This window comes from Rhinatrema bivittatum, chromosome 3, assembly GCF_901001135.1.
Source record: "Rhinatrema bivittatum chromosome 3, aRhiBiv1.1, whole genome shotgun sequence".
Classification (NCBI taxonomy): Eukaryota; Metazoa; Chordata; class Amphibia; order Gymnophiona; family Rhinatrematidae; genus Rhinatrema; species Rhinatrema bivittatum.
In genome coordinates this window covers 72,172,171-72,185,665 of record NC_042617.1, presented here as the reverse complement: position 1 = coordinate 72,185,665, position 13,495 = coordinate 72,172,171, and the positions used below count along the sequence as shown (strand labels likewise).

The 13,495-nt window shown below is 41.2% G+C and overlaps 1 protein-coding gene across 1 annotated transcript in view; it reads right to left on the bottom strand.

The window, feature by feature from the left end:
* Positions 1-13,495, bottom strand: part of EPAS1 (endothelial PAS domain protein 1) — a 278,305-nt gene that overhangs the window by 195,812 nt on the left and 68,998 nt on the right. The gene's annotated exons all lie outside the window — the stretch shown is intronic.

Genomic DNA, 13,495 nt, shown 5'->3' with positions numbered 1-13,495 from the left:
AAACGTAATTGCTCCTTATTATTTGACCGTAAGACCCAGCACACAATTATCCAAGAAGCAAGGAAATATTATGCAAGACCACAGGAAGTTAAAGGAGACAGTATTCTGGGCAGGCCTGGCAAGAGGCCTGTGTGAACTTCAGCTAACAAGCAAAGCTCGGTCACAGAGGCCAAATTCAGCAGAGAATATTCCCACTGCAGCAAAGGATAACACTCCACAATTTTCTGCCAGTGGGCCGTACTCCAGAACTTTATGTACCTGATGGAAAGCAGATAAATACAAGGCCGGGGTTTTTTTTTTTTGTTTTGTTTTGTTTTTAATTATTATTATTTTTGTTGTCGTTGCTGCTAGGAAGTCTGAGCTTTCTTTTGATAATATTGGGAATTAGCTACTGTACCTTGAGCTGCCAATGAAAAGGTGTGAGCTAAATTCAAATATATAAATAAATATCCAATTTAACCTTCATAAGACATGGCAAATCTTAACTGCTGCTGGGTTACTACAAGAAACTGTTGCTTCTTCATGTCACTATTATTTCGACAGAGTGGCGAAAAAGTGGCACCTGGCGAAAGGCTGTCTTTTACACAGCTTCTTTATGTAATCTTTCCTAAGATCCTTTGCCAAAGGTGACATCAGAGGATGAAGCAAGCTTCCCTAAAACATGGAGAATCACAATGCAATAATAAGTGTTGCAACACTCTCCTGTATAAACTAGTCACCAGTCAGAGCAAGCATGAAGCTTCAAATGCGGCACACTCCTACTGTCCACTTCTTGCCAACATCTTGACCTAGCTCTCTGAGATTCAGGGATTTAAGTGGGATCCTGCGGAAAAATATCCTTCATCTCTGTTATAAAATGGACTAAATTTTCTAACACAATGATATATTTTTGTATGGAAAGAAGTATAGAATTCCAATCCACGAATGCCAGTCCCTAACGAGAATTTCATTTCGGTGAGGAAAGGCGCACGAATACTATGCAGATGAACTATTCACAATGTCATCTTATATAGCAGAACTTCCCAAACCTGTCCTGGGAACTTCGCAACCAGTTGGGTTTTCATGATATCCACAATGGCTATGCAGGAGATAAATGTGTACATATCGGGTTTCCAATGTATTCAAATGTATCTCCTGCATAGCCATTATGGATATCCTGAAAACCCAACACTGGCTGTGAGACAAGTTTCCTATATAAGCCCTATCATATATGCTCATTTTGAGGCCCAGGATAAACCCTTTCTGACTGTAGGTATTTCCTGCACAAGGGGAACATTATGCAATACAGAAAGCAAATTCAGACACCTAATAACTAAGAGCCCTAGCTTCCTGTGATTGTACAGCTGTTAGAGAAACAGCATAATTCATTTGTTGCTGCATAATTGACAATCCAGCACAGAATCAACATATCTGAAACTTTTATACCTCTTAATTTTCAAGAAAGCTGCAGGGTGGCCTGTCTTCAGTCTCAACTCTCTTTGCTCATGCTCCAGCCCATCCCCTCATAAACAGCCAACAGGACAGGAGGAGGGGTGAAACAGAGGATGTAGAAAGTGAAAAAAGATGAACTCTGCTCCCTAATCCAGCTTGTATACTTTTTTTTTTGTTCCCCCTTTCTCCTGTGTCCTGAAGGCAACAGGAGGGACGGATGAAGTTGGTATGGTCAGAGAAAGCAGTCAGAATGTTTGATCCCAAAAAAGTCTCATAAATCAAACCAAAGATAATTTTGATATCATTTCTAGATGGAATGATGCTCCTTTAGAAATGATTCATTTTTATACAAGGGTTCTTGCACCTGCAATGTGGCCAATCATACACCATCTATGAAGACATGGATATGTTTTTGGAAGTCTGCAACAGCTGGTGTCTCACAGCTGGCAGAGAGGTCATTAATTTCAATGCATAGAAGCCTTGATGACTGATATTGCTTTTAAGTTTCAAACTTGGGATAATTCAACTCCTTTTTGTGTCTGTTACCATATGTCCAATATATGTGTGCACATATCTTCCTGTATAGTTAATTGCATAATATACTGCTGATAAGGATGTGCAGAAGAAAAAAATGTGTTTCATTTCATTCTTTCATTTCATGGGGACCTACATTTGTTTTATTAGTTTCAAAACAAAAAAATATACCATATATGGTTTTTCTGGATATAAGTAAGCAGATGCAGAACAAACATTGGTTCTTGCACATGTTTTGGGAGAAAACCCCAATTCTGGAGCCCAAAATAAACTGCAGTGCTTCCCCCATTGTCTTTAATGGCAAACAAAAAAACCAATTAAACCAATAAGCAAATCTTCTTAACAGTAAACCAATTGTTTCCAGAGTAAAAAAAAGTCTCATGTATTGAATCTGCCCCTTCTTTTAACTATTTGAAGACTGTATGGGGATAGGTAGAGATGGTTATATTATATAACCTGACTGGTACCTTTGAGTACCATATTTAAAAGCTGTGTTTAAAAAGAATTAAAGCAGCAGTGAGTGAGGGAAAACCAGATATAATTCTCTTGGCAGCAAACACAAAATCATTAAACTAACCCTTTATTTAATTCCTGAAAAATATTACTGTTGAAAGATTATGCAAGCTGTCCCTACGTGACAATTCCCACGATGATGCATCTTAATAAGTCAGGCTGCTGCTGTGCTGGTCACTGCTGGAGCACTTTGCTGGCATTGTATGAGCATCATGAACAGCTGAACAGTGGCCTTGGTTAACACAGTTTTAGAAACAGTCTGTGACCAAACTACTTGATTCATACCATTTACTCACAAAAAGTGTGATACTTTAAGAATAGAAAAAAAAAGGATATCTACAGAATAAGACAAAAAGAATAAAGCCAATCAAGGTAGAGAAAAGTTGATATTTTGAAGAATCTCTCTCATTTAGATATTTTTAATCCACAGGATGTCAATAGGACTATTCTAGGCAATTTGCAAAACACTCAAAACCAATATTTTCATGCATTTTAAGCACAATATTTATCTCTTTATTTACAAAATGTATATTCTGCTGATTCACAAATCTCAGTGGATTACAACCAAAATTTCATAATAAAATGAAAAATAAAATGACAAAATAGAATAATGTCAATATATAATCAATGAACAAATTCCTCATGTATCAAATAACAAAGAATATGTAAAACCAACAAATAACATTAATATCAAGTCACAAACATCATCACACAGTAATAATAATCATTATGTATCAATAAAAACAAAAAGAAGCAGCGTTGATCAGACGCTGCGAAAGTAACAGAGGGAAAAGCGCGCGAACGGAGGGCGGGGAGGGGGAGGGGAGAGGGGAAGAGAAGGTGCGGGAAGGTTGTGGAAAGGGGTCGATGGGGGGGGGGGGGAAGGGACGCAGCAGTTTGAATGGTTGTGCATGATTGGAGGAAAGGATGAGATGTCAGAGATAAGGTCAGTTGCCGAGTGAGAGAGTGCGGGATGGCAGCTGAAAATTGTGGACACAAGGGGAGGGGCCATAAGAGGGGCAGCAAAGGGGGGTAATGGGGGGGGGGGGTTGTATTGTAAGGGCTCGGGTTTGTGTTAATAAACTGCGGCCTATTTTACTGCCAGCAATGTGTCAGAGTCATTATTGAGGGGGCAAAGAAAGGGGGGGGGGGGGAGTCAGGGAAGTGGGGAGGGAGCGCAGGTCTTTTATCTGGATGTTAATGCTGGTGTGGCAGCTCACAGAAGACCCTACCAAGAGACAGCAATCATTGAAAGCCTGAGAATATAAATGTGTCTTTAAAGGTTATCTTAACTGAAACAAATCATTTTCTGTTTTAATAATCTCAAGAAGTCTATTCCACAGCATGATATCACCACAGTAAAGATTTGATCTCTGGAGAGGGCGAGCAGGGCAGAGCAATAGTTCTGTACCTCAGATCTCAAATAATGAGGGGTTAAGCCACAGCCATTAAGAATCTTAAAAATTATCACAAGAAGCTTGAATTGAACATGCCAGATCACTGGGAGCCAATGTAAATTAGACAAAATAGGAGAAATAAGCTCTTGTAAAGAGAATCCAGACACAGGGACGGTAACTTAAAAATGGGCGCATGGGCAAACATATAGATGTGTATACAGGTGTGCGGCCTGATACGTGGCACGTGCATGTAATAAAATAGGCCTGGCGCGTGTATGTGTGATCCTAGTTTTAAGTCTGTATGTACACAGAAGCGTAAGTCGGCTTTGGGGCGCGTAAGTGAGGGAATTTTATAACAGATGCACGTCCAGGCCATGACCAGATTCACCAGTTCAGCCATCAGTTTTGCCCAGTCTAGAAGTTAAACCAGACCCCTCAAACGCTTCATAGAAACCTGGAAATGGTTTTATTAAGACTTACACCTCATCCATAGCATAATTGACTTTTCGCTCAAATATACCTGGGCACTCCCAAGTGTGTAGCTACTTGCACATATATCTCTTGGCCCCACCTCGGAACGCCCATTCTCCGCCCACATTCTGCCCTTTTTTTTTGCAGATGTGAGATATTTATGCATCGGTACTTGTGCACATATGTGGGCGACTTATAAAATCAGGAGGACACGTGCGTGTGCAAGATCTGTGCCCATCTCCCAATTCTGGCATGCATCTGGCTCTTAAAATTCACCTTTAAGCAAGTAGCTGAATTTTCAATCAGTTGTAAGGCTCTTAAAGAGAATTGGGGCAAGCCCAACAGCAAAACATTTCAACAATCCAATGAACATAGAATTAAGACTTGTGTTACAATGTGAAAATCTGAATAGCACAGAAATGGCTTTAAAGAATGCAGAAGATGCAATTTAAAGAAAGAAGCTTATGAAAGTGATTTAATATGTGGGCGTAAAGATAGAGAAGAATTAACTAAGACCCCTAAATCACAAGCCTGCAAAGCAATAGAAATAGTATTCCCAGCAAAGGAAAATCAATAGGTTCAGAATGAAATAGGAAGTGGATCTCAATTTTTTGGCATTGCCAATTTATTTGCAGACAATCATTCCCTATTCTAAGAGACAATTTATCCAAAGCATGATCAAAACCAGAAGATATAGGGGAAAAAATTGTATGTCATCAGCATTTAATTTAAATGATACATCCAAACTAGCCAGAATCAAACATAATGGAGACAAATAAATGTTGAATGGTGTTGCAGAAAGCAATGAACCCTGAGGGACAGCTGTAGGAAAAGGAAAGGGATATAAGTTGGAGCTAGAATCACCAGTTATAACTTTGTAAGAGCGATCAGCAAGAAATGATTTAAATCAAGAAAGAACAGCAGCAGAGATACCAAGTGACTCCAAATGACCCAATAAGATAGAACGATTAAGGATACCGAAAGTAGAGAGGACACCCAGAAGAACCAGAAAGTACTGCGTGCCAGAATTGAAACCTTCAATGATTGTATCAAAGTTTGATAATATGAGCGTAATCCAAACTGAGAGTCATCTAAAACATTCTGAGTTACAATATAATCCAGCAGCTGATAAAGTCCTACTCTTTCAATGGATGGCAGAAGAGGAAGAGTAGAAATGGGACAGTAACTTGAAGGTCACTAGGATTAAGGTTAGGCTTTTTTAGTAAAGGATGAACAAGTCATTTACTTTGACAAATTGTACATCACAGACTTGTTTGGAGGTCACCACAAAACTAAACAAACGGCCCCACCTTCCTCATGAACTAAGTTTTCACAGTAAAAGCCATGAGGTGAGTTAAACAATCCATTGGAAGGTTGATGTTCTACTTCAATACCTGTGTTGTATGATTAATAACTGTGTGACATGTTCTGTGTTATTGTTGAAAAACATGAATTTGTGTGCAATATCTTTTTTTTTTTTTTTTAGGTCTAGAGGTAACAATGTATTTTTGTGGATGTGTGTTATGGCTTTTTTGTGATTTAAGGTTTCAGTTTTTTTTCCAGATACATGTTTTTCTGGATATATCTGCTTTAATTTGTAGCCTGACCCGAGTCTGTTTGGATAGGCAGCATAATAAACTGAAGTTATAAATAAGTTACCCTCACCCCTAAACTATTTAAGAAAATAAAAACACCAGCATAGATCAAAATAATTCCTCTAACTCCAAAGAATATGTTCCTCTCTTTGTACAGATGTATTTCCTATTGTGTGCTAAATTGTTAGAGTAACTGCCTTCATAAATATCTATTCAATCAGCATAAACATCAAACATATGCAACTGGTAGATAAGATCAACATTTTCCATATTCCTGATGTTAGCTCTGCAACCGACTGAAAACCTCCTGATTTAGGAAATATTATACTGTCTACTTATCACGTCTCATTTCAGTTGCTGTTGCTTACAAAATCTACGGGAGAACACTCAGGAGAAAAATTAAAGGCCTTGGTGGTTCATATTTAGTGCCATCTGTCCGGCTAAATTCAGACTTAGCCAAAAACCCCACCATGCTGACCAGTCTCGAGATAGCCAAATAACTACTTACCCAGCTAAAAGGTTATCCTGCTAGCTCAGGGTAAGGAATGAGCATTTCTGGGGTTGAGCCCTTGGCAATAAGGGGATTAGCGCCTCTACAATAGGCATCCAACGCGAAGTGAAACTAATAGCGCTCATCGCATGCAAATGCATGTGAATGAGGCTATTAGCTATTCTCGCCGAATGCAAAAAAAAAAAAAAAAATGTGCGTCTAAGATACACATTTTTGTGCTCAGAAATTAACGCCTGCCCAGAGCAGGCGTTAATTTCTGAACACTCCTAAAAGTAGTACAGAAAAGCAGAAAAAAATGCTTTTCTATAAAGCCTCCTACTTAATACTGTAGCAATATTAAGTAGGAGGAACAAATCTTTCAAAAAGTAATAAAAAAGTAAAGTGAAAAAAAAAAAGCGCCGGCAGTTAGGTGCAGGAAACAGGACGCTCAGTTGACAAGCGTCTGTTTCCTGAACCCCTGGCTGTGCGCCGTTTAGTAAAATCGATGCCGATAAATTCGGCATCCGTTTTCCTAACTGGCGGCCGGCCGACACTCACGGGATCCCGTTATCAAGGAGGTGCTAGGGGTGTGAAAGCGACCCTAGCACCTCCTTGATAACGTAATTTAAATATTGCATGGCGCCCCCAGGAGGGGCGCCTGGGGGTGCTTTAAGAAAGCAGGTGCTGGATGTTCAGCGCCCACTTTCAGCGCACACTTATTGCATCGGCTGCCAAGTTAGCTGGATAAACACTGGTTTTCAGCGTTATCCTGTTAAGACAGCTGGATAACTTTAGGACTGCTGAAGAGCAGGCCTAAGGTTAGCTGGATAAACTTATCCAGTTACCTTTAACATAGCCACCAGGTATATTCAGTGATGCAGGTTCACCTACCCCAGCAAAATTAGCCTGCTAAGTTTATATGGTTAATTAGGCTAGCCAGTCAGCATTTGAACATGGACCTCCTTGTAAATAGCACACTGAGGAGGGAAGTTAAATGCAACATTTTATCCAGGAATTCCTTACTGTTACAGATATGTTTTACGAATAATTATTTACTACTAGTAAAAGCCAATCCAAAGACAAGGAAATACTGTTAAGAGTAGAAGTGTATAACTCGGAATTACACCCCCATTTCTCTCTTATCTCCCTTCCAAAGATCCTTTGATCCCCTCTTTTACTTCCTCTGCCCATACAAATCCATCCCTTATCCTGGTTTCCTCCTCCTCCATACAAAACCTTCCCTCCTTCTGGTTCTCCCTCCCTCCCCTCATGACCCCCTATGTCAACCTGGTTCTCCCTCCCCTTACAGCCCGCTTACTTGTCCTGGTTTCCCCATGAATCCCTCACTCGCCCAGGTTTACTTCCCCCTCCCAAACCCCTCACTCACCCTACATAAGAACATAAGAAAATGCCATACTGGGTCAGACCAAGGGTCCATCAAGCCCAGCATCCTGTTTCCAACAGTGGCCAATCCAGGCCATAAGAACCTGGCAAGTACCCAAAAACTAAGTCTATTCCCTGATTCACTCTCTCCCCCCACCCCATGAATCTCTCATTTGCTCCGGTTCAGTTCCCCTCATCCCCAGTTCACTCATTCACTCCTCCACTTCCCCTGGTTCACTTACTTTCCCTCTCAATACCCAGTCAGTTCATTCTATTCCCCCCACCCCTTGATCCCCAGTTCACTCTCCCCCAGCCCTCCCCCCAGACCCCCTCACTAACTGGCTCCTACTGGACAAACAGGAGGAGCAGGAGGTCAACGGCCTTGCAGAGTCTCTGGCGTTTACTCCCTCCTTCCCTGTTAGTTCAAAGTATGCCATTCAAACCTCGGCAAGGGAGGAGGGAACATAAGAACACAAGGATCCATCAAGGGTCCATCAAGCCCAGTATCCTGTTTCCAACACTGGCCAATCCAGGCTACAAGTACCTGGCAAGTACCCAAACATTACATAGATCCCATGCTACTAATGCTGGTAATAAGCAGTGGCTATTCCCTAAGTTAACATGATTCTTCTCCATGGACTTGTCCAAACTTTTTTAAAACCAAACTACATGAATTGCCTTAACCACATCCTCTAGCAATGAATTCCAGAGCTTAATTGTGCATTGAGTAAAAAAGAGTTTTCTCCAATTTGTTTTAAATGTGCTACTTGTTAATTTCATGGAGTGCCCCCTAGTTCCTGTATTATCTGAAAGAGTAAATAACCAATTCACATTTATTCATTCAATTTTTTTCATGATTTTATAGACCTGTATCATATCTCCCTCATCCGTATCTTCTCCAAGCCAAACAGTCCTAACTTCTTTAGTCTTTCCTCACAGGGGAGCCGTTCCATACTGTTTATCATTTTGGATGCACCAGAGGCACTGCAAGGCCACCTTCCTCCTGCTCTTGTTTGGCAGATAGGAGCCAGTGACAGAGTCTGGAGGGAAGATAAGATTCTGCTGTCCACTGCCACCAATATCTCTCTCCTGAGGTGGGTGGGAGAGGGTGGTCCACTGCCACCAATGTTTCTCTTCCGGGGTGGTCTCCATACAGACAGAGAAAGGAGCGGAGCTGGAGTGTACAGGGAGGGAGGGGGACAGAACTCAATCTGCCTACCAGCAATTCTGGTGTGGGGCAGCTTTCCTCTTTATTAAGCTAGATCAGCTTTGCGCACACATTCAACACTTGAAAATTGGTTTTGTCTCCTCCGTTCTCCCAGTTCAACAGTGCAAGAATTTATTTACATTTATCATCTTATCTTAAAAATGACTCAAGGTTGGTTTCACAGAAGAAATAAAAACCACATATAGAGAACGTAAAGGATCTCTACTAAGAGGACTGTCCCATTGTTAGTGGGGTAATAGAATTAGAGGTTGGCTGGGTTTGGCTCCCGTACGTGGAAGACTGAAATGTTGGGAGTCCCCAGATTATAAAATCCAGAGCCACCATTTTAGGGTGTGGATTTTGTGTTAGCTGTTTTGAGGCAGGATGTCTCTATGCCTGCACCTGTTTTTGTTACATTCCTGGGGCTTCTGAGGATGAAGTTTGGGTATGGACCAGTGGAAAGGGCACCTTTCCCCTTTTTTGAGAAAAGTCACTTTTGCCCTATCGAGTTGAGAAAAGGACATTTTCCACCCTTTTGGATTTTTCTGTTTTTCAAGAGTTTTACTTTTGCCACCTACCTGAGCTTCCTAGATACCAGGGACTCAGGAGAGTAACATCTTAAGAAGTTTGGAGTCTCTCAACCAGAGAGGTACACGGGATTAGTAGAAGTCCTGCACGGGAATGAATCTTCATTCATTCTTGGGGGAAGAGAAATGAGGAGCACAGAGATTTGTGGCACCCATCCAGTGTTAATCACAACTGTATCTCCAGGATACTGAAGTATGGAGGTACCTTCCAGGTACCAAGGAGAAAGGAGAAGGAATAAGAACTTTGTGCTGCACAACTGGACTAAAAGTATGACAAATGGGATATATACTTATGTTATCTAAATTTTATTGGAAGCAATCATTCTATCTATCAAAACCTGAAAGCTGTTACACTGCCCCATTAATTAGAAGGGATCAGGAACAAGAGAATTAATTGATATCAGAAACATCATGACTTAATTGGAAGCTTAAAGACACATATTTATTAGAAGAACTAAAGCTGTAAATGGATTGTAAAACAAGAATTTGTAACTGGATATTTTTTTTGAAATTACATCTTTAATTAGTAAAAGTTAAGTTGAAACCATCAATTGATTCCAATGTGATTATTATTGCTGTGTATTAGAGACTTTAATGTTGACTTAATTACTGAAGGGCTAAGGAGTTATTCTCCCCCTCGACAGAGAATCTCATAATAGGAAAGTGACCCACTTAAGTCCAGAAACTACGGTGAGGTCTTTGGAGTCCTGTAAGGGAACATTAGCCAAGTGGTTATAAATGTTTGGCACCTGAACGGGGACACTGACATTGAAAAAGTGATTTTACATAAAGGAAATGTGCTTTAAGGGGGTTGTGAGAAATTTCACTACATTTGGACTGAACCCATGATGATTTGTGAACTGCATTACTGTTGCAAGATGGCTGCTGTTTCCCACCATGGAGACATATTAAGAACAGGAACAAAAACTTTCAAACCGGCACACAGGTGTACATGTATGTGCATTCCTTGGCCTGCGCCCAGGGATGTGACTATTTTATAACTTGCGTGCATCTAGGTGCATGTTATAAAACAGCCTGGCCGCACACAAGTGCCACATCTACTGCATAAATCAGGGATTTTTAAAGGGAGTGCGAGCCACCATTTCCAGTTTTATCAGTTTGGCCCTAGTTTGCCCAGTTTAGAGACAGGCCTTCCAAACTCCCCTGTTTTAATAGCCTTCACTCCCTCAGTTAATCCCTGATCCTTAAAACCCCACCGATCTGCCTTTATATCTTTATATTATAACTTACATGGCATCCCTAGCAGAAGGAAAGATACACAGTAGAGGGCATTGGTGCATGCCGGAGCACATAAATATGTACGCGCACATTTCAACTTCACGCCCCAAACAACCATGCCCCACTCAAACCACACCCCTTTTAGAAACCTCCAAGATGCGTGCACTGCGGCATTTACATATGTATCCAGGTGGCTATTAAAATATATTCAGCGAGTGAACCCGACATATTCACGCATCCCCTCATTAATGTGTGCGGGGGGCTTTTAAAATTCACCTTAAAGCGCGCACAATTGACTGGACAGAACACTGAACTGCGCAAGTCATGTTGTCCTCATGAAACGTCAGCGTTCACCATTCAATGTAAATCGGGTTCACAGGGAGCTGTGTCATCACGTTTCGTATGCAAGTGATGCTGAGCATGTGGTGTGAAAAGCACGAGGAGCAAGGTGTGGTGCAGGCTGAGAGAAAGAGAGCTGGTGACATGCACGACATCACTGTGCATCGAGAGAACTGAAAGACTTTCTATAAAAAGTGGACTTTGCCACTGGTTGCTTTGATCATTGCAATCCCTCTGTGGGACTGCTGAAAAAGAAAATGCTTGCAGCTATGCCGATTTGAGACAGCAAGTATTGTTGGATGCCACATCCCGAAGCTCAGTTGTTGAGGACCAGCATAAATGTATGGCGAACCAGCAGGATAATTCCACCCTGAACTGAGTTAGGGGCCATGTTTAGCTGGGAGTAGACGACACCCTGCCCAGCAACAACTACGGATGCTAGGACTGCCATATGCAGAGATGGCTCCCTATTATTTTCCAATGCGAGGATTGTCATAAATTGTCTGTAAAGAAGGAATCTGAAAAACTGTTAACGCCGAGTGCTTTTACTTCACTAACTGAACATGTAACTCCTGCCTAAGATATAAGCGAGAGCTTGTAAGTTCTTTCCCAGTAAAACATCTGTATCATTGAGAGGTGGGAGCTTGCACATCAAGCATGAAAGTGAACTAGTTACTCCCAAGGAGATAGTAGGAACTGTTCCTGCTGCAGGAGTGCCTGTGAAGCCGTTTCCTAGTGCATATGAGTCGGGAACAGACTGTTCCCTTATTAGGTTAGTGCTGTATCAACTGATGAAACCTCCATAAGGAACTGTATATAAATCTGGGCCCAGCATGAGCCTTGTGGTGAGGTGAGCTCACTGTCCACCCCATTTTCAGGCCCAACTGCTGCAGAGTCACAGAAAATGACTGGCATGCACCGATCCCCACCACATTTGGCCTTACCATGATCACTGGGAAGGGGCTCGAGCCTAATGCGCAGAGTATATGGATGAAAAATGGAGAATCTAGGAGCATCTGCTCTGGGACCTAGTGACTAGATCTCTGGAGTCCATTATTAGTAAAAATAGCCTGAGTTCTCAGAAAGATCCACCTTTGCTGGCATCAACTCCGGTAACTTTCCAAGATTATTCAGACTTTGCTAAGGAGCCCAGCTATGAGCTTTCATCATCTGGTTTCAGTGAAGGCAGTCTGACACTATGCAGAAACTCACATGATGGATTTTCTCCCTATCAAAGAAGAGGAAGGCCAGCCCTGGTATGGGAAGCTCAAGTGAGGAATGGACCAAGATGGCTTTTCTACCAGAGGTAGATCTGTCAACAGTGCCAATGTTAAGAGTTGTGAAAAACTGGTCACTGGGCAAGCCCAGGTAACCTTCCAGAGGACAGAGCTCTTACATGGTATTCCCAAGCAGACTGTATTGTTGTCAAGAAGGTTTGACAACTATTTGAAGTGCACTACCCTTATGTGCACTTGTGGATAAATGGAGAAATGAATGGCTCTGTGAGCATATCAAGGAACAATTTTATTTATTTATTTTGTTGAACTTTCTATACTGCCTACCTAACAATCTAAGTGGTTTAGAACTTAATTATATACATAATAGTTCTGACGATACATATATGCAATAAAAACTTAAAAACCAACATAAGTCAGCACTTAAAAACCTCAACTCACATATACTCCAAGTTAAAATACATATTGTACTTTAATTCATCTTCCATAACAACCTACTGGTTCCTTAACACATCCATCAGCTACTGCTCAATTAAATTGCTATTTTTGGAAAGCCTCTTCAAAAAGGCAAGTTTTAAGGGCCTTTCTAAGTGCCCTGTAATCATTCATAACACAAAGTTCATTCGGGAAAGCGTTTCACAATAGAGGCCCCCCTCACTGAAATAGCCCTTTCCCCTAATCTCCTCTTTATGGTTCTCTGATTGTGGTCCTTCACTGACAATCTCCGATCTAGCAACACTCCCAGGGCCCAAGCAAAGATCGACAGTGGTAGATCAATCCCTTCAAAAGAAAAAAAATGGTAAATTCTCTACTAGAGGGGTCCTCGCTAAAACCAAAATCTCTGGTTAATCTCTAAGTGGTTAATCTATTAAGGCAGATGCCAATGATCCACTAAAAGGAAAACAAAACTGAATGTCATCCGCAAAAATTTTAAATTCCACTCCTAGTTTACCCAACAGTGTACATAGGGGAGCAACAGACATATACTAAATAAAGAAGCAGACAGTGAGGAGCCCTGGGGAATGTCTGTTTCAAGGCCTTATTCTCAAACACCACCTGAAACTTTCTTTCAGA